The sequence below is a fragment of the Notamacropus eugenii genome, chromosome 4 (genome assembly GCF_028372415.1).
Source record: "Notamacropus eugenii isolate mMacEug1 chromosome 4, mMacEug1.pri_v2, whole genome shotgun sequence".
Lineage (NCBI taxonomy): Eukaryota > Metazoa > Chordata > Mammalia > Diprotodontia > Macropodidae > Notamacropus > Notamacropus eugenii.
In genome coordinates, this window is record NC_092875.1 from 465,036,971 (window position 1) to 465,056,479 (window position 19,509).

Genomic DNA, 19,509 nt, shown 5'->3' on the forward strand with positions numbered 1-19,509 from the left:
TACTGCACCACAAACTGTTCCCATGCCTGCTGGTGAGCGTTCCATGGCATTCTAGTAGATGATCTGTGGAAGAGCTTGTAAAAATAGCCAAGATTTGGTGCCATAATGTTATCCCTCCAGTTACCACCTCCTGCCTCCAGGCCATCTCCTAATCCTGCCAATATTTCCTTTCTGTTTCTCTTTCAATTGCACCTTTTCCTTTCTCTTCTCCTTAAGGAAAATCCTTTGGATTGCAGTGGGACACTAGAATGAATGACCACTCAAAGAAAGGTATGGCTTCTTCTTGCTGGAGCTCTAAGAAATGACCAAGAAGATGAGGTGGTGCTCTATAGGGAAGAACGTGGTGCCTGATGGAGGGCAATTCCAGCTAAGTGATTCAATACTTCATTCTTTGTTACCCTGCTTACCATAAGCAGATGTCTGGGCATTCACTAAGCATTCTTCTATACTAAATAACTTTTCTCTCTCGCCATAACCCCATTCCTGTTCCTACAAATCTGATCCAAGCTTTTTGTCTTTTCTTGTATAATCATATCATTATTTCAACTACCATCGCTCCTCTGTCTCCCTTCAGAATTGCCCTTTCTATTCTTTCTTCCTTTCACCCCAAGTCTGTCTTCAGATGACTCCCTGGAATCCTTTCTACCATCCACATTTTGGGTATTTTCCTTGGCCTTCCCTCTGCAGCAAGACCAGCTTTCTTCTTCTTATCATTACTTTCCTGACTTTCCTATTTCAGGTTCCTCTTTAAAACCTAGAGCTTTGCTGAAGCTTTTAGAAAAGCTTTTGGGTAAGGATCAAAAGTCGGAATGATGAAAGGGGATACAAGCACAAAGCCAGTAATTTTGGAATTCTTTCAGCTTTTTTTCTAGTGCCTTATGTAACTTGCATCTGGTTAATGGTAAGTGTGGGCATCTAGTATCAATAGGTACATGTGTGCTACCTCTGTATTTTTAGGGAAATTTAGACTATGCCTAATCAGTCCATCAGTAAGCAATTATTAAATACTATGTTCCAGACACTGTGCTAAGTAGTAGGCATACAAAGAAAGGTAAAATTGAATTCCTGCCCTCAAGGAGCTCACAGTCTTGAAGGAAGTGTCAGGATGAAATTTAGGTGTCAGATCTGATCAGAGGGGACCCTGTGCTCTTTTCTCACTGTCACCTGGGGATCCTAATTTCAAGCTAGAAGAAACTTAGAGGTCATATAATCTAATCCTCTCATTTTGTAATCAAGGAAGTTGAGACCCAGAGAGGTTAAGTGACCTGGCCATGGTCACAGGATGCCATGTTAATGAATGAATCAAAGTCATGGACTTGACTCCCTGTCTGTCATTAGGCACCTCTCAGTTCCACAGGTACAGACTGTGCTCCCAACTAACTATCTCCAAAATGCATGCCACTGATCAGAAGGGAAACTGGAGTGAGAGACTGGATAGCCATACAACTTCATCACCTTTATTGGAAAAAGATCTCCAATTCCCTCCCATATTGATGGTACATCAGTAATACTATCCTCGTACATAAAGGACAGCGTTACTATTATGTATTATTAGAGCCTGATGATTTGTTCATATGATGGGATCTCAGCAGCACCAAGAGCTGTTAAGACTTGCATGAAACATGGAATGATGCCATTAGAAGTATCCTCATGCTCTAACAGAACCCTAACTAAAGAGAGTCTACCAGGGTTTTGAGCTAGCATGCCAGGGATACTTACCACCCATCCCCTATGGAGAAAGGGTAGATTCTTCACCAAGGAAGTATCAGACCACTGTCCATAACTGTTCTCTCACCCAATCCTGTGCCTTCTATCAGTTCCACCTCCAGGGTCCAGTCAGCATGCCACACCTCTCCAAGTATACTTACTCCTTTCCCTCCCAATCCTCAAAGAATATAGACAGGCATTTCTAGGGGACTGACTTCCAGTTGGCCTTTTCTCCCAACACAGCTGTCTCCCTCAGAGCTTCTATATATCTGCTTCCCTCTTCTGTCATCTACATGAGGACTGCCTGGGCAGCAACCACCAACTATCCTCTGTACTATCCTTACACTCCCACTCCCCCGGCAACTGTTCCCTGAACCACCTCAGGCTCCCTCCACACCCCTTGGGGAAGGAATTCTGAATTATGGCTCTGTATTTCAAGTTTTGTTGCTGGAGCCTTCAGTCGGCTGGTATACTAGAGCTGGCTCTTACAGTTTCATGAAAACAAATGACTCCATTTCCAGTATGAAATCCACAGACACTACAAATGGAGACTTAACTTGTTGTTTTGTGAATTGTCTAGACATAAAAAAATATGATGAAGAAAATGCTAATAATGCAGACTAAATTTAAAAGTATATCACACAGGGGGCAGGCAGCTAGATGGTACAATGCATAGAGCACTGGCCCTGGAGTCGGGAAGATCTGAGTTCCTCAGATACTTACAGCTATGTGACCCTGGGCAAGTCATTTATCCCCAATTGCCTACACACACACACACACACACATACACACACACGCACGCACACACACACACACACACACACACAGAGTATGTCATGCGTACCTTTTTGGTGGGGGAGAACTGCTTGTTAAACATTCATCAGCCTAGCCCTTCCTAGATCCTGAGGTAGTCTTTGTTATACACTATTTAACTGTAACCTTGAGCAGGTGCCTTCCACCTCTGAGACTGAGTTTTCTTATCTATAAAATGAGCAACTAGATGATGTCTAAGACCCTTTCTGCCTTAAAAACTGCAGGCGTCTCTGCCCCTGGTGTATCCAGAGTAGATTGTCCAACCAATCAAGATTTGCTTTCTGAATTTAATTTCATAACTGCCAAGCACCTTAGTATACCATCACACATGACTGGTGGGAGCTTAGAACAGAAATCTGGTTTTGAAAAATGCAACCGATGCTTTCTCTTCCACTTCATCCCCTTGAACGCTGGGAGCAATTCTATTGTGAGAATGAAATCAGCACATGGTAAAATTTCCCTTTTGATCTGAGCTGTAGAGTGAATTGAAACTGAGGGTATTGGGGAGTTCATGGGACTGAATGGAAGCATTAGGATCCATAACAGCACCCTTTGGAGGCTTTCTGGAAGACAAAGGAACCCAGCTGTCAAGGTACAACAAAAAAGGAAACCCCAGGGCTGATTAATCAGCTTGAATCTAGTTCAGTGTGGCTTTAAACATGTGAACATATGCACACACATGCGCATATCCTTATGCACATGTGTGTGTTCTTCATATACATACATATAATGAAACTCAGGTATTCAAAATTGTCCTCAATTAGAATTTTAGTTTTAAGGCATTAAAATCACCAAAAACCCACAAATGCAGAATTGCTGACATGCTGGATAGGAGGAAAATTCATGGGATCATGGAATTTAGAGCTAGAAGAAAACTTGAATGTCACCTAATCTAACCCCTTCATTTTACAGTACAGGAAACTGAGGCCCCAAGAAGTTAGACAAATTACCAAGTGCTTCAGCAAAAGCTTTCCTAAGTACCCTCCAGGCTCTGGGCTGGGTTCTACTACAAATATAAAGACAGCCATAATACATGGTTAGTGGTGATTATATTTATTACCTATGCAAGGAATACAGCTTTCAAAGAGCCTGCTTTCAAAAAGAATACAATCTAATGAAATATTGAAAAAATCATATTAGAAAAGCATAATTAAAACTTTTATGTTCTATAAGTCCATGGAGAGAGTTTCTGTGTCCCTAAGTTGATCTGAGCCATTTCCTAATTTTTCACTTTGTTGAAATTCTGTAAAAGAAAAAGCTATTAATGGAGCTTCTCACTTCTAGAACACTACTGTTGGGGATCAAAGCCAGTTTCAAGAGAAACTTCTTAAACTATAGGTATTACCAGAGAGTTTTCTTGTCTACAACCTAAGGAAATGCTACACAACCTTGGCAATAACGCACATGAGTTGGCCTGTGTTGGTTATTAGCCCCATCCAGGACAGTCCCAAAGCTTCCTAAGTCCTTGTTAGGGTTATAACAAGCAATTCTTTCCTAACTCATTTCCAGGATCATATGGTGGATAGGATTCCTTACTCCTCTCGGTCCCTCTAGGTATTGTTTAATCTCCAGGAAAACGCTTTAGCTGGGTGGGGTCACTGCTCTGAAGGCTTCTAGACTTTCCCAAACTCTAGATTTTGGACTGTACACATCTGATATTGAAGACTGTCAAGACCGTGCTGGTTGAGAGAAGTTTCCAAAAGGGTTTTCCTGTTTTTAAAACTCCTAGATGACTTGTACTATTCTTGTAGAAACTGTCACCTGGATGGTCCATGAACTGAAAGGTCTCTTTGACTCAACATATAGACAGAGATAAAAATAGATATATCTCTATAGAGAGACAGACAGAGATATATCTTTCTCTCTATATAGATATATCTATATCTATCCATATCTATATCCAAACACCGAATCAGAGACCTTTCAGTTCATGAACCATCCAGGTGAAAGGTTCTACAATAGCATAGCTATCTATATCTGTGCGTATGCATGCATGCAACATAGCTGTGGCAAAGTAGATATAGCCCTGGATTTGGAGTCCAAAATCCTGAGTTGGAAACCCAAATTTGCCACTACCTAGTTGTGTGACCCCAGGCAAGTCACTTAACCTCTCTGTGGTTGTTTTCTTATTCATAAAATGAGGATACTATTACCTGCACTATTCACCTTGGGGTTATTGTGAAGATAAAATGAAGTAATGAATGCAAGTTGCTTTGTAAAAGACTCTATAGAGCAGCATTTTGTTCTACCAAGCTAAAAGCAAGTTCCCAAATGGGATGTTATATTTTCTATGGCTTTTAGGTAATTGTGAGATAGATGTGATCCATTGTTGAATATTGCTTGTGAAAGGCTGCTTGTTCTTGCTAATGCCTTCATCAAGGATGTCCTCTATTCATGTACAGAGGGCTCTTGTAAAGATTTGGAATGGATGGGAGAACAGGCATATAGGTCAGTAGCTGTTGACGTTATCTTTTTTCTGTATTAATAATGTCTAAGGGTTTTTTTCTTCCACACTCTTGGTATTTCCCTTCTTTCTTACCTATAAGAAGGACCCTCAGTGCCCACACAATTTGTCATCTTCTGCATGGATTTCCTCCCTGTGTATTTGTTCCAATCTGGTTCATTTTTGCCATCTCTATTTTCTGTAATGTCATTTCTCTCTCTTCTAAAAGCACACCTAGGACTATGTTGTTAGGGGTTCAAGGGTTGTGGTTTCATCATGCTTGATGGAGAAAACAGTTTGCAGATCTTTTCCATTTTTTCCCCATTTTTAGCCCACCTAGGAAAAAAAAAAAAAAAGAAAAGCAACCAGAATGCCATTTTACTCAAACTTAGTTTGAGATGCCAATAGGAAATCTAAATTAAAATATTCAGTAGACAATTAACTGCATGGAAGGGGTGACTGGGAGAGGTATTGGGAACAGGTTTATGAATTTGGGAGCCATCAGCATAGAGATGATCATTTAACCCCTGAGGGCAGATGAGCTCATTTGAGGGAGAGAAGAGAGAGAGGAAAGGGCCAAGGAGAGAAACTTGGAGGACACTCATCTATTGTGGGCAGAAGATGGATGACAATCCAGGAACACAGGCTAAGAAATTGAAAACCCAGCAAAGAAGAGCATCATAGACACCAAAAGAAGAGATTATGCAGAAGGAGGAGGAAGCTAACCATGTCAAAAGCAGCAGTGAGGTCAAGGAAGATGAAGTCTTAGAAAAGATCATTGAATTTGGTAATTTACAATTTTCACTAGAAATTTTATTTTGGAAGCAACCAAGGCTAAGTGACTTGCCTGGGGTCACACAGTTAACAAGTATCTGAATCCAGATTTGAACTCAGATCCTCCTGACTCCAGGGTTGGTGTTCTATCCACTGCCCTGCACTAGTAGCTTTTAAGAGAACCATTTTAAGTATAGAGGGATGGGATCAAAAGCCAGAGTAGAAGGATCTGAAGAATGAGTGGGTAGTGAAGGGATAGAGGCCGACATGTAGGGAACTCCAGGAGCTTGTCATTAAAAGAGAAGCAAGATGCAGGTCAGCAGCTTGAGGGAATGTCAGGGTTGAGTGAAGAATCATGTACTAGAGTGTGGGAATCCTGAGCATGTGTATAGGTATCAGGGAAGGAACCTATGGATAGAGATTGAGAATGAAAAGGGAAAAGGGAACAATGAATGCAGTGAGCTCTGCCATGTTCATAAGATTGCATGGATCTAGACTTCTGTCCTGGAATCTAGTCCAACCCTCTCATTTTGCAGATGAGGAAACTGAGACTTGGACAGATTGAGGGATTTGACATAAAGGTAACAGGTGACAGTGTTAGCAGGATTCTAATCTTTACTCTTTCCACTGTGCGATATTTATCTGATGGTCCTTATGGCCATTGTTCAGTCCCATTAGTCCTATAACTTAAGGCTAACAAGCTTATTAGGTCAGCTAGGTGGCACAGTGGATAGACAACCTGGCCTGGAGTCAGGAAGACTCATCTTCTTGAGTTCAAATCTGGTCTTGGGTACTTACTTTGTGATTTTGGGGAAGTTATTTAACCCTGCTTGCCTAAGTTTCCTCATCTGTTAAATGAACTGGAGAAAGAAATGGCAAACGACTCCAGTGTCCTTGCCAAGAAAACCCCAAATGGAATCACGAAGACTTGGACATGACGGAAACAACTCAACAACCAAGCTTGCTAAACCCTAATCGAGACATTCTGCTTCTACTTTGTAGGCCACATAATCAGAATTTTGTGTTGGAAGGGACATCTATTGCTCTGAAGAACCTGAGCACAGCCCACCTGGTATAATTGCCAGTCACTTCCCTTGATTTCTGGGAAAATCTGAAGCTCAAGGTACCTATTTTGAGTTTCAGTTTGAGGACTGATCTTAGTCACTGACTTAGTCACATTAAGCAGAACCAGAAACCAGATCTCTGCTCTCAGGCAAAAAGCATTTCTGACCCAACACCTAGAAGTATAGGAGGAGTAGTATCCAAGCAGTCTTCTCCTAGACCCAGTGAGTCTGACCTTCCTCTTCCCCTCCCCTTGTAGAAAACATCAAAAAGATGCTTTTGGGAAGAAAGGCTAGTGCTCGAGGTACACATTGCTAACCCCACCCATCACAAAAGGAAGGACTCTGAGCTCAGCCAAGGAATGAGCTTTCAGTTGCTTTTCAGTTCCAGGAACAGAACATCAGGCTTTCAGTTTACAGTAATCCTCCAAGTTATTTTAATGTGTCAAGGTATTTAATTTCATTTATCTCATGGAAATGAAATGGAGTTTCAAAAAAAGTCAAATCATCTAAGGTTCTTCTGAATTAATATGAGATGAGGAAGAATGAGAGAAATCAACATCTCATACTACAGTTCTCTTCTGGCATCCTATCAGGGCAATGGAAGTTTGGCTAATATCGACAGGATAGTTGCAGGTCTATTGAAATGAATTACTAGCTCTCTTCAAGGTAGAGATAAAAGACTATGAAATGTGTAGAAGCTACTTTTCTAAGCAGAAATAACTCAGTTTGCAAGTTTTCTTAAAATTAGTCTATCTTTTCAGAACAAATGCCTTCCGGATTCAAAAGTACCTGGTCACCTGACTGAGGAGATGAACCTCTGGTCTTCAACATCACCTAGTAAACAAGTAGGCATGGGGATCATCTGTGGAATTAAGAGATTCTCATTATACTCATCTCATGTATTATGTTGAAAGGCAGTCAACCAAAGTCTCAAGAGTTAAAAAGGCCATTGTATTTGGACAGATACCTCAACTATCTCTCTCTCTCCCCGCCCCCCCCTGCTTTCTTTCCTTTTCTCCTCCCATTCCACCCCCCACCTCTCTGTTGCCTGATTCCTCTTATGACCACTGGCACTCATTGATGAGATGGCTGAACCCAGAGTTAGAGGTAAAATTCACCAAAGGAGGAGGAGGAGGAGAATAGGAAGAAAAAGAAGAAGAGAGAGAAATGAAGGAAGGATGAAAGGAAGGATTGTGTTTGTCCTTTGTTCCTGAAGAAGACCATGCCATCAGGGAGATGATGACATGACTTGCAATTGACTTTGTTTTCAGTGAGGGAGAGCTGTGCAGGTCACCAGCTTCACTTCTCCTCCAGAGCCATCTGAATCCAGTGACCAGATATTCCTCAGGATGACTAGAGATGACCCAGGATGCAGTGGGAGACCTTGGGCCCTTTAGGCCAAGGTCTTTGCAGGTACTCAGTTAGGGTGAGGCAACGCCCATTCATTGGATAGGCCTGTTTAAGAAGTTGCCAGGGCATGGCCCCTTTAATGAGGCCAAGAAAAAGAGAGACAACAGGCTGGGAGGGAAACAGCAACAATTACTATTGATAGTCACTCTTAAACCAGGAGGGTCCAGGAGAGCCCTTAGGCTCTTAGGTCTAGTGTTGTCTAATGTATGAGCTTCAGAGTGCAGTAGGTTTAAGGTTTTGGGAAAGGAAATGACGGGAAGGGAAGGGAAGGGAAGGGAAGGGAAGGGAAGGGAAAGGAAGGGAAGGGAAGGAAATAGGAAAGGGAAACTGGCCAGTAAACTCATGCCTCTCTTTGGCCACCTCTCCCATTTGTGTGTTTTCTTCTCTTATAAGAATTGACAAGACTTGGTAAGAGATTGCATGTAGGTGATGTGTTAGAGGGAAGAATCCAGGTGGACCCTGTGCTTGTGCTCCTTGAGGTGGGCACTGTCTTATTTTTTGTATCTGTATCTTTAACATGTACCACAGTGCCTGGCACATAGTAAGTGCTTAATAAATACTTTTTTCATACATTCATGAATTCATTCCCCTGTGTAGCAAGCATAAGGAAATGCCCTAAACTTCAGCGATTGACTTGTAAGCTAAACAAAAAATTGTACCTTGTAGAAAGTCTCTGTCTGGAGGTCTTGTGGAATGGGAGGGAATTCACTCTGTGTGAGAGCATTTCCATCAGCATGCTCTACTTTGAGCTTCATCTGGGTTCCCAAAGACTTTGACCATGGAGCAAAGATTTTGACCAGTCCTACCAAGCTGGGCCTTGTCACAACCTGCATATCTGTCTGTGGTCCAAAGACAAACTAGCTAACATTCTGACATGCTCATCACCAGTTGCACATCAGAGCACAAAATCTTCAGCCACAGTAACTGTATCCTAAGGTTCCTTCTGCAACACTAATGGGCTTGTGGCACGTGAGTCAGTAGAGACAACATGCACACCAATGAAATCCTGGATCCTTGAAGTATTGAATTGTGTAAGAAGACTTAGAACCGTCCAATCCTGAAAGCAGACAGATGGACTAGCTCAGTCATGATAATATAATGTTAACTTTCATATCTAATTCTTTAAAGAAACTAAGGGAGGACGGTTTATTTGCAGACAAAATAAGTGAAAACAGCTTCAGGTGGAGAACCAGTCCTTGGGATTTTGTTCAGATATAGACTTTCAACGTCCAAGGCAGGATCACCTAAGAGAACTAAGGACCTAGGCCAAGAGTTACCCAATAAAGATGAAACTGAGGATTAAATGTAGAGGGAAGAAAGAAAATAACAATAATCCCCCAGGGCTCTCTCTGGCTCTACTTTGCTTCAAAATCTTCAATGCAGCCAGAAAAGGGTACATGATGCTTAGAAACTAGCCAATCAGCATCGAGCAGCTGGACATAAACAAGGCAGTCAGAGTCCATGAGGATCCATGGGAATTCATGGCCCCCTGCTGAGGGAATGTGTGTTTACCAAGGACAGACAGATGTGCTTGGGAGGATGTTACCCTTTATCTAAATGTGACCCCTAGTGTTCAACTTCAGCGGTAGTGACTCAGTGTGTTAGGATAAAGAGCTCCCCAGTGATCTGATGTGGGATAGCTCTGGCATAGCCATGAAAAAACTAGAGCTTGGAGGAACTTTAGAGATTAACTAGTCTGACTAAGTCATTTTACAGATGAGGAAACTGATGCTCAAAGAGAAAGTCAGATCACCTTCTTCTGCTGTGGTCTACTGGATCATGCTCTTTCCACCTATAAATAAGTTGATCTTGACTTAGAAAAGAAAACCTTTGTCCATTTTCTACCAGTTGGAATTCCTTAGACGAGTGGTATCAAACTTAAACTTGGTGTTTTTGTCAAATGTATAGTATTCATCTTTGAGCATATCATATAAAGTTATTTTCATTCTTCAATTCATTTATATAATCCTCAGAACAAGGCACAAAAGCTTGTGCCTTGGGAAGGAGGACAAAAGCTCCCTCTCAAGTGTTAGCTTCTTGAAGGCAAGGAATATCTTACTTTATGTGTTATCTACATCTTACATGGGGCAGGACATATTTTTAAGTTGGTACTTAGTTAATTTTTTTTGCTTGATTAACTGAGGGATGGAGGAAGGTTCTGCCAGATTCCCCATGCAGCCTACCTCACATTCAGTGCCACCCAGTCATTCCATTTAGCTGTTCCACTAAAGTGAATTTTCAGATAATTAAAGGTTAACTTCTTTCTTTCTCTCTTTGGTTAATTTAAATTTTATTTTTATTTTCAGTTCTACATTCTCTGCCTCCATTCTCTCCTCCATGCATTGATAAGCCAAAAAATATGATAATATACACACATCTATACACATATAGTCATGTATTAGCCATGTTCCAGAAAAACATATGCCTCCATCTGCACTCTGATTATCATTCTTCAATTAGCTTATCCCTTTGAGCCATCATTCTCTCAGGTTAAAAAATAAAAAGGCTTCAATAATCATTTACCGTGAGCCAGGCAGCGTGCTAAAGTCTGTCCCTGCCTTCAAGGAACTGTCATTCTATGGAGGAGACAACATACAAACATCTATGTACATACAAAAAGAAGAGAGAGTAGATAGGAGGCAAACTCAGGCAGAAGGCTCTAGCACAGGGGGTTTTGATGTGGTGTCTATGAACTTATTTTAAAAAAATATTTTAAGAAACATTGTTGCCATTCAGTCATCTCTGAATTTTTGTGACTCCATTTGGGGTTTTCCTGGAAAAGATACTAGAGTGGTTTGTCACTTTCTTCTCCAGCTCATTTTATGGTTGAGGAAACTGAGGCAAATAGGGTTAAGTAATTTGCCCAAGTCATAAGTGCCTGAGGCAAGATTTGAACTGGTCTTTTTAACTCCAGGCCAGGCTCTCTAGCCACTGTGCTGCCTAGCTGCCTTTTGAGAATCATATTTCAGTATAATTGGTTTCCTTTGTCATCTTATGTATTTGAAAACACGTATTTAAAAATATGATTCAGATGAGTCCGTGCATGTCACCAGACACTCAGAGGGGTCCAGGATATTAAAAAGACAGAAACAGACTACATAGCAGCTGGGAGGAGAAAGAGAGGCCTGCTGCAGAAGGAGGGATTTGGGCTGAGATCTAAAGTCTGGGATGCTTAGAGGCAGAGGTGAGATGGGAAAGCATTCCAGGAATGGGAGATAGCCAGTGCAGGCATGGGAGATGGAGTGTTTTGATGAGCCTGTACTAGGGTGGAGGTAACCCAAGCCTCTGTGGCTCATTGCTTAGATTTTGTTGGCTTAGCATGAGTGTAAACAGCAATTATTTTCTCTTCTGGCCAGAAACTTTGGAGGCCTTTCCCTTCCAGATTGATCTATATGTGATGGTAAATTGGACCATTTTTTGTCTCAATTCTTACCTAACCCTTAATCATGGAATATGTGGCTTCAGACCAACTGATATCTGGGAAAGACCTTAATTTGGAAAAGCCAAGGTCACCCACTGCATTGTGGGCCCATCACCTTGACCTTTGTCCTGCCACTGGATGACTGTGGAGGAGACAGTGAGGTTGATGACTTTGCACATCTCTGCCTCACTTAAATCCAGTCCAGGGACAAAGTAAGACATCACCCTCATGATGTTCCTGGTGCTCTTGAAGAACAAAGGACAAACAGCACAGAGAAGGGGTGCAGTGGATTTGCTGGAAAGGTAGAAAGATTTGAATTGGACACATGAGGTGAGTGAGCATGAAGAATTAAGGACAATGCCAGAGTGGATGAACGATGAACTTAAAAAATGTGCGATGCATGTATTTGCTTTTTCCATTGTGATATATTGAATGTTATTTAATCTCTCCTTGCTGATTTAGGGTCAACACTGTATAAACCTGTTTGGGAGCAAAACACAGGGCCAAGCAGCCACTCTCTTAGAGATCTTGTGTCTGCTTTTTATAATTTTGCTATCAGCTATCGTTTCTTGTTTCTCTCTGCTCCCTCCTTTCTTATCCTCCTTTACCCTTTTAAAATGTACTTCTATCTATTTACATCCAGAATGGCTGAAGAAAACACAAGATTGGAAGATCACAAGGGAGCAGCACAGGAGGCTCACATCTGAGCACTGCTGCTATCAGAGGGCAGTGAGAAGATGCCAGACCATGAAAGCACATCCTTGCCAATAGAGGACAGGGCAGTAGATATTAGGGCCCTTCCCCTAAGAACCATAAATAATGTAGAGACCTTCAAAGGGTGATGAGAGACAGAAGACATCGGGCTATCATTATTGCCAATATCCAGGAGCACTGTCTGCTGTCTGCTACAAAAAAAAAAAAGTTTGCTATTGTAGAAAGGCAGGGATTTTACCAGGAAAAGTAAATAGGGTGTGGCAATTGAATTCAGTTCAACAAATGTTTATTTGGGGTCTGCTATATGTAAGGCACTGGAGACACTAAGAAAAAAAAAGATGCCCTGACCTCAAGCTTAGATTCTACTGAGGAGAGACATTCACAAATAATGACATCGTAGGATCATAGATTTAGTGCTTGAAGGGATCTCAGTGGTCATCAAGTCCAGCAAATAAGGAAACCAAGGCACAGAGAGTAACTTGACCAGGAAGCTACTCAGTGTCTAAGGAAGAATTTGAATTCAGATCTTCCTGGTTCGAAATCCAGAGCTTTACCCACTATACCACATAGTTGCCCAGTGGAATATTTTAGGGAGGAAGGCAATTTTGAGGAGAGAAAGAAAACACTGAAATCTGGGCAGATGAGTAAAGGTTTCATGGAGGACATGGCATCTGAGGTGAGCCTGGAAGGGAGATAAGAATTCTAAGAAGCAGAATGTGGGCATGACCTTTTGGATATACAACAGTGAGATGGAATCTCAGGCTCAGGAAACAGGAGAGGAGTTCAGTTTCTCTGAAATATAGAGTATATAAATAATGTCCGAAGAGGTAGGGCCGAGGAGTCTGCATTTTATCCAGAGGAAAGGGGTATTTACCAAAGGGCTGTGAGAGTCACACAGCCAGCCCTGTGCCTTGGGGAGATTGTTCTGGTAGGAGCCCAGTGGGTGATGGTTTAACGTCCTATAAATAGTTATAGCTCTATCACCTAGCCAAGGGCTTACTCCAATAAAATAGCATGAATTTCCTCTTCACCAAGGCAGATTGCAGCCCCTCTGTTACTTAGTCATGGTCTTTGACTCGGGGGGGGGAGGGGGGGGAGGAGGGTGCGGGGAGAGAGGGAGGAAGGAATAATTACTTTCTGGTAAATCTGGTGCTGTCTTCTCAGATTCTGCTGGACCTGTTCTCACACAGCAGCCCAGCAGACCATCTCTTGACCCAGACTGGAAGCCTTTACTGCCTGATAGGACCTGCCAAGTCTTGTGGTCCACTGGCAGAGTCTTCAAGAAGCCAGGGTCACCTCCATGGCACTATGAGTCATTGAGGGAGGACTTTAGGAATCTTTTTTCATCAGCAAATTGCTGCTGCTTAAGATGAGACAAGAATGAGCTAATGTCTGTAACTGGCCAAGGGAGAGGGGCACGATCCTCAGGGAAATTAGCTTAGCTTCCCTGAGGGCATGCTACTATTGAGGGCCTGGCAGAAGCTGGCACTTTGCCTTATCTGCATTGGACCATAACTAGGCCAATATGAAGTATGAGAAAACAATTAGTGTTGCTCAAAGCTGGTCATCCATCCAGATCAGGAGAAAACCGTAGGTCTGGGGCAGAACACATTCTAATGCCTCCTAAATGGAAAGGGATGTATAAGGGCAGAATGAGGCCTGTGCTTAGGGTGTCCACTGCAAATTGCTGTTTCCTTAAGCTGCTGGCCTAGGGACTTGTTAGGAACAGCAAGACTTTGGAACTGGTGCATGGAGACAGCTTGTCTGAAAAAAATGGGAAAAGCATAAAATTGAAGTCACTTACCATTTATTCAGTTAGTGTGCTAGTTAGTCTGGGGATACAGAGACAAAAATGAAACAGTCCTTACCTTTGAGAAACTTCCATTCTACTAAGGATATATAAAAGCAAGCACCCCGACATATACAGGGGGTTTGCTATCACAGGTTCTTTGATCTACTTTTCTAAAAGGAAAGGCAACTTTGGAGGGGCCAAAAATCACTTTAATAAATATATATCATTCACCGAAAGAGAAAAATACAAAAGAGAAATAAAGACCAACAGATAGGTTTCCAAATGTCTGACCATTACATACATACATACATACATACATACATAGTTACCAGAGAGGGAAGCACTAAGATCTGGGTTTCCAAAGCTGGGGCTGCTTAGTGGCTTCCCAGAGTCTCATCTGGCACACAAACATTATTCCAAAAACTAAACCTCAACCTCAGAGTCTTTATACAGTTTTTGGAGCCAGAGGGCATCACAGCCCTTGAGAACCAGTGCCCCATTAACAAAAGGTATGGGCCTTCCTACAAATCTTCCCTGATCAGATTCCCCTTAATGGGCAGGCGCATTCATGGGTGGGGAAGATCTTCCCATGAAGAAGCAAAATCATACCAACAATAAACAAAAAAGCATTATCAATACAGGATACTACACATAAACAGAAAGTAAATGCAATGTAATATGAGAGGAGTTAACAAGGGATGGGAGGAGAGATCAAGACTTCCCCTCGGAAGCCTCTCCTGAACAAAACATTGAAAGAAGCTAAGATTCTGAGAGCTTGAGGCAGAAATGGACTGCATTTCAGCCCATAAGAATGTACAAGATGGGAGATGAAATGTCATATTCAAGTTTCAGCTACAATGGTGGTTTGAATGAGGAAAACAGCCCAGCTTCTACCAGTCATCTCTCAAACAAAATCCTAAAGTCAAAATGTCTAGGGATGTCATCCTCAAAATTCATGTACCAAGAAACAATTTTTTGCAATATATAAGCCTTGGTAGCTTTAACTATTAAAGAGGGAAGGTATTGAAATGCAGTTTTCCCAAAGGCAAGAGACATAAATTTAGATTCAAGAATAACTTACCCTGAAAAGCTGAGTATAATTCTTAAGGGGGGAAATGGATATTTAATAGAAGAGAGGCTCACAAGCATTCCTGATGAAAAGACTAGGACTGAGGAAGAAACTATATCAAAACCTGCCTTCTCAGAAAACACAAGAGGCAAGAGAAACCTAGAAAGGTAAATTTATTTGAATGATTGGGAGGGACTTTAAGGTGATGAAGAGCTAACATTCGAATAGAGGGAGAAAAATCAAGTGTCCTTTCAGGACCTGAGTGTCTCTAAAGGTCAGTGAGGGAGTTAAATAAAACAATGGTTTTATGGGGATGGAATGATTCTGTTCTAAGGGTCTAAAGAGGAGAAAGAGAAGAGGTAAAAAGAGGGAAACACTGGCAAGGGAGAGGAGGAGGAAGGGGATGGAAAGACTATGCAAACATTGAGAAAAAGGTGGTTTTTGTTATTTGATCATTTCAGTTGAGTCCAGCTCTTTGTGACCCTATTTGGGATTTTCTCAGCAAAGACCCTGGGGTGGCTGGCCATTTCCTTCTCCAGCTCATTTTACAGATGAGGAAACTGAGGCAAACAGGGTTAAGTGACTTGCCCAGAGTCACCCAGCTAGTAAGTATCTGAGGATGGATTTGAACTCAGAAGTATGAGTCTTCCTAACTCCAGGTCTGGCATTTTATCCACTGAACTACCTGGTAGGAGTAGGCATTAGATAAATCTGGCTAAACTGGGCAAAGGAGAACTGAATAGATACACAAATTTACATATATACACATACATAGATCATAGAAATACATCAAACTTGCTAGGGAAAGTCAGGCATAGGGAAAGAGATGGCACTAGGAAGGAAGATAATACCGCTTCAGCAGTGAATGATGTAAAGGAAAAAGAAAAGGTGAAACAAAATTGAAAGTGATGGGTGTGGCCATTAATTGGGGAATGACTGAACAAATTGTGGCATGTGGATGTTATGAAATATTACTACACCATAAGAAATGTCAAAAGAGACAATCTCAGAGAACCTTGGGTGGTGGAAATTGATATCCTGTGAAATGAGCAGAGCCGGGAGAACAAATTTTAAAAGGACAGGGAAATTTTAAAGAAAAATACCTTAAAAGTACTTAAGAACTCTGAATAAAGTTATCAACAGCTAGAACTCCAGCAGACCTGTATTGAAATACTTAACCCATCTCCCAGCAGAGATGTACTCAAGGTAGAGAATGAAACATTTTGGGACATGGCCACCAAGTGGATTTGTTTGGCTTATTTGTTGCAAGGATTTCCTTTTCAACAGGAGAGGACAGAATTTGAGGGTGGAGGAAAAAGAGGGCTAGCGATAGAGAAACCAAAAATGAAATAAAAAAAAAGATTCCTGAAAAAAAATTTTTTAAAGGAGCAGTTGGGGTTAAGTGATTTGCCCAGCGTCTCTCAACTAGTTAAGTATGCGAGGCCCAATTTGAACTCAGGTGGTCCTGACTCCAAGGCCAATCAATGCTCTATCCATTGCATCGCCTGAAAAATTTTCAAAGGTACAATATAAAACAAAACATAAGGAAACTCAGGAGGAAGCCGACAAGCAAGATATTTTTGCAAGAAATGTGTTAAATTTATCATGTTCTTTTAAAAAAGTCACACTGTATGGAATTAATGATGGCACATATGGTCATCTTTTTAACATCCTACTTTGTAAATGAAAGTGTTCATTGTTTTTGGTGTTTGTTAAATTCAAGATAATAATTTTTTTAAAAAGAGTATCAAGTTCAGATAACAGGTAGATTTCTGAGCCTGGAACATATAGTTCATAAAAAGAAGTAATAATGAAATCTGTCTGGAAAAGTAAATTGAACCCAAACTATGGAAGTTTCAGATACCAGCCTGGAGAGTTTGAATTTTGTCCTAGAGAGAATTGGGGGCCGCTGCTGTTTTTTGATCGAGGCAGTGACATCGTCAGATTTGTGGTTTAAGAAGATGATTTTGGTAGCTGTGTGGAGGATAGACTGTCCCTCTGGGGTTTTTTCCTGTTTTGTCCATCTGAGTGTGATCTCTCCCTCCCCTGACTTTGCACAGAATTATACACTGTCTTATGCCACCCATCACATTCCTGGTCTCTTTTAGGTCTCAACCAATATCCCACCTTCTACAGGAAACCTTTCCCAGTGCTTCTTAACTCCAGCGCCTTCCCTTCTGTTAATTATTTCCTATTTATCCTAGATGTAGCTGATCAATCCATATTTATCTGCCTGTTGTCCCTTACATTAGAATATGAACTCCTCACGAGCACAAACTATCCCTTTCACCTTTTCCTGTATTTCTTACACTCAGCACAGTAAATTTTTATGGATTGACTGACCTTCTGACTTACGTTATGGTTATTTCTATTCTTGTATTATCCCCTTGCTCCTTGGAGGCAGAGGCCACATGATTATAACTGTTTTATTCTTGTTATTATTCATCTTTGTGATACCTGTAACTCCTAGCATGAGCTGGGACATCAGAAGGGCTCCACAGATTTGTCCTGTGGATTTGTAATGTGGTAGAAAAAATGCTGGGTTTTGGACTCAAAACCAGAGCGACATCCTGATTTAGTTGACAGAGCTCTGGACTTGGAGTACAAAATGTCCTGGATTTGACCCCTCTGGCACTCAGTGACTATGAGCAAATGACTTAGGGTCTTTGGGTCTCAATTTCCTCATCCATCAAAGAAGGGAGCTGGACTAGAGGATCCCTAAAATCCCTTCCAACAATTTTGTGATTTAAGATCCTAAGAACCAGATTAAAATCTCACTTCTATTTGTTGGTGTTTACCCTTCCTTTTCAAAGAGAACCAATAACCTCACCAGGCCAGGTACTAACTTACCTGTGAATTCGATTTAAGTGAGGTGGAGTTGCACGAAGTTGTCAGCCAGAGTTGTTGAAGTCCAGTGGCAAGACAGAAGTCAGGATGACCAGTGAAAGCCCCAGATGCAGGGGATGATCTCGGTGTCTTCAAGCTCTGATCAAGCTCTAAGTGCTCCACGGTGCCTACTTCAGCTGACTTCATGGACTTTGGAACAAATTGTTCTCATCGGCCCATTCTGCCGTGAGGGAAGTCTTTACCTGCTTAAGGTAGACGTCCCCCAAACTCACTGACAAATCTGGGGCTTCTTGGTTGTCCTCAATCTGGTATTGCCCATCTGCTGAGACAGTTCACCTGGGCATAGCTCCTGCCCACAGTACAGCTTCCTGAAGCCATGGGTAAGAATTGAGTGAAATGTGGACACCAAAGATGGACGAGCAGTCCTGAAAAGGTCTTGGCAAGCCCTCCCACCAGAGGTGCTAGTCCTCCTTGAACACCCCATACACTCTCCACTTCTACTATCCTATCTGTACAACTATGGGCAATTCACTTACCTCCTTTCATCATTAGTTTTTCTGTCTTAGGGTAAGAATTCTTCTGCCTCCTCCACCTCATTGGGGTCATTGTGAGAAAGCTGCAGTAGGAAATCTAGGTGAAAAAGTAGATAGAGTGCTGGCCCCAGAGCCAGAAAGACCTAAGTTTAAATCCAGTTTCAGACACTTACTAGCTGCGTGACCCTGGGCAAGTCACTTAACTTCTGCTCAGTTCCCTCGTCTGTAAAATGGGGATAATAATGCACTCATTTCCCATAGTTCATATGAGGATCAAACGCTGTCTCAGTGTGAGATATCATCATTGTTAACTTTAAAGAGTTATGAAAATGTGTTTTATTATCATTTCTATTTGAGCCACTGTGACCAACGTGTCATCAATTTGGGAAAGTACCAACTACAAAGAAGAATAGATTTCCCAGATCTCTGGATGGAGAATCAAGGCATTAAAAAAGGGGCATCTTTAAAAAACAACCCAGGTCCTGTGTGCCATAGAGCTCCTCTGACATTTGTATGCTTGACACAGCTTATAGGTGGGAATTAGGCAATGGTCCAGAGTGCTTATTTATAATTCCATCTGACAAGTGATAACATTTAAAAATTGATTTTCCCTGAACAAATAAAGGCGTGGTAAATCATCTCTAATCTACATCTCCCTGAATGCCAGAGAATGAAAGAACTTAGTGGTAGTAAAGAATCCATATCGGAGACCCTTCACCCTATAGAAGACAATGCCATGGTTTCATCAAATGGAGACAAAGCTCTAGGTGAGAAGGATACCAATCATAACTCATGCTGAACCTTCACAAAGCTGGCATAGAACCTCACAGTGGTGAGGGACCTCGCAGGACATCTTCATGCAATCAATATTGGAACAAGAATGGACCAAGCAAATAAATGATCATTTAAAACTTGTTTGAAA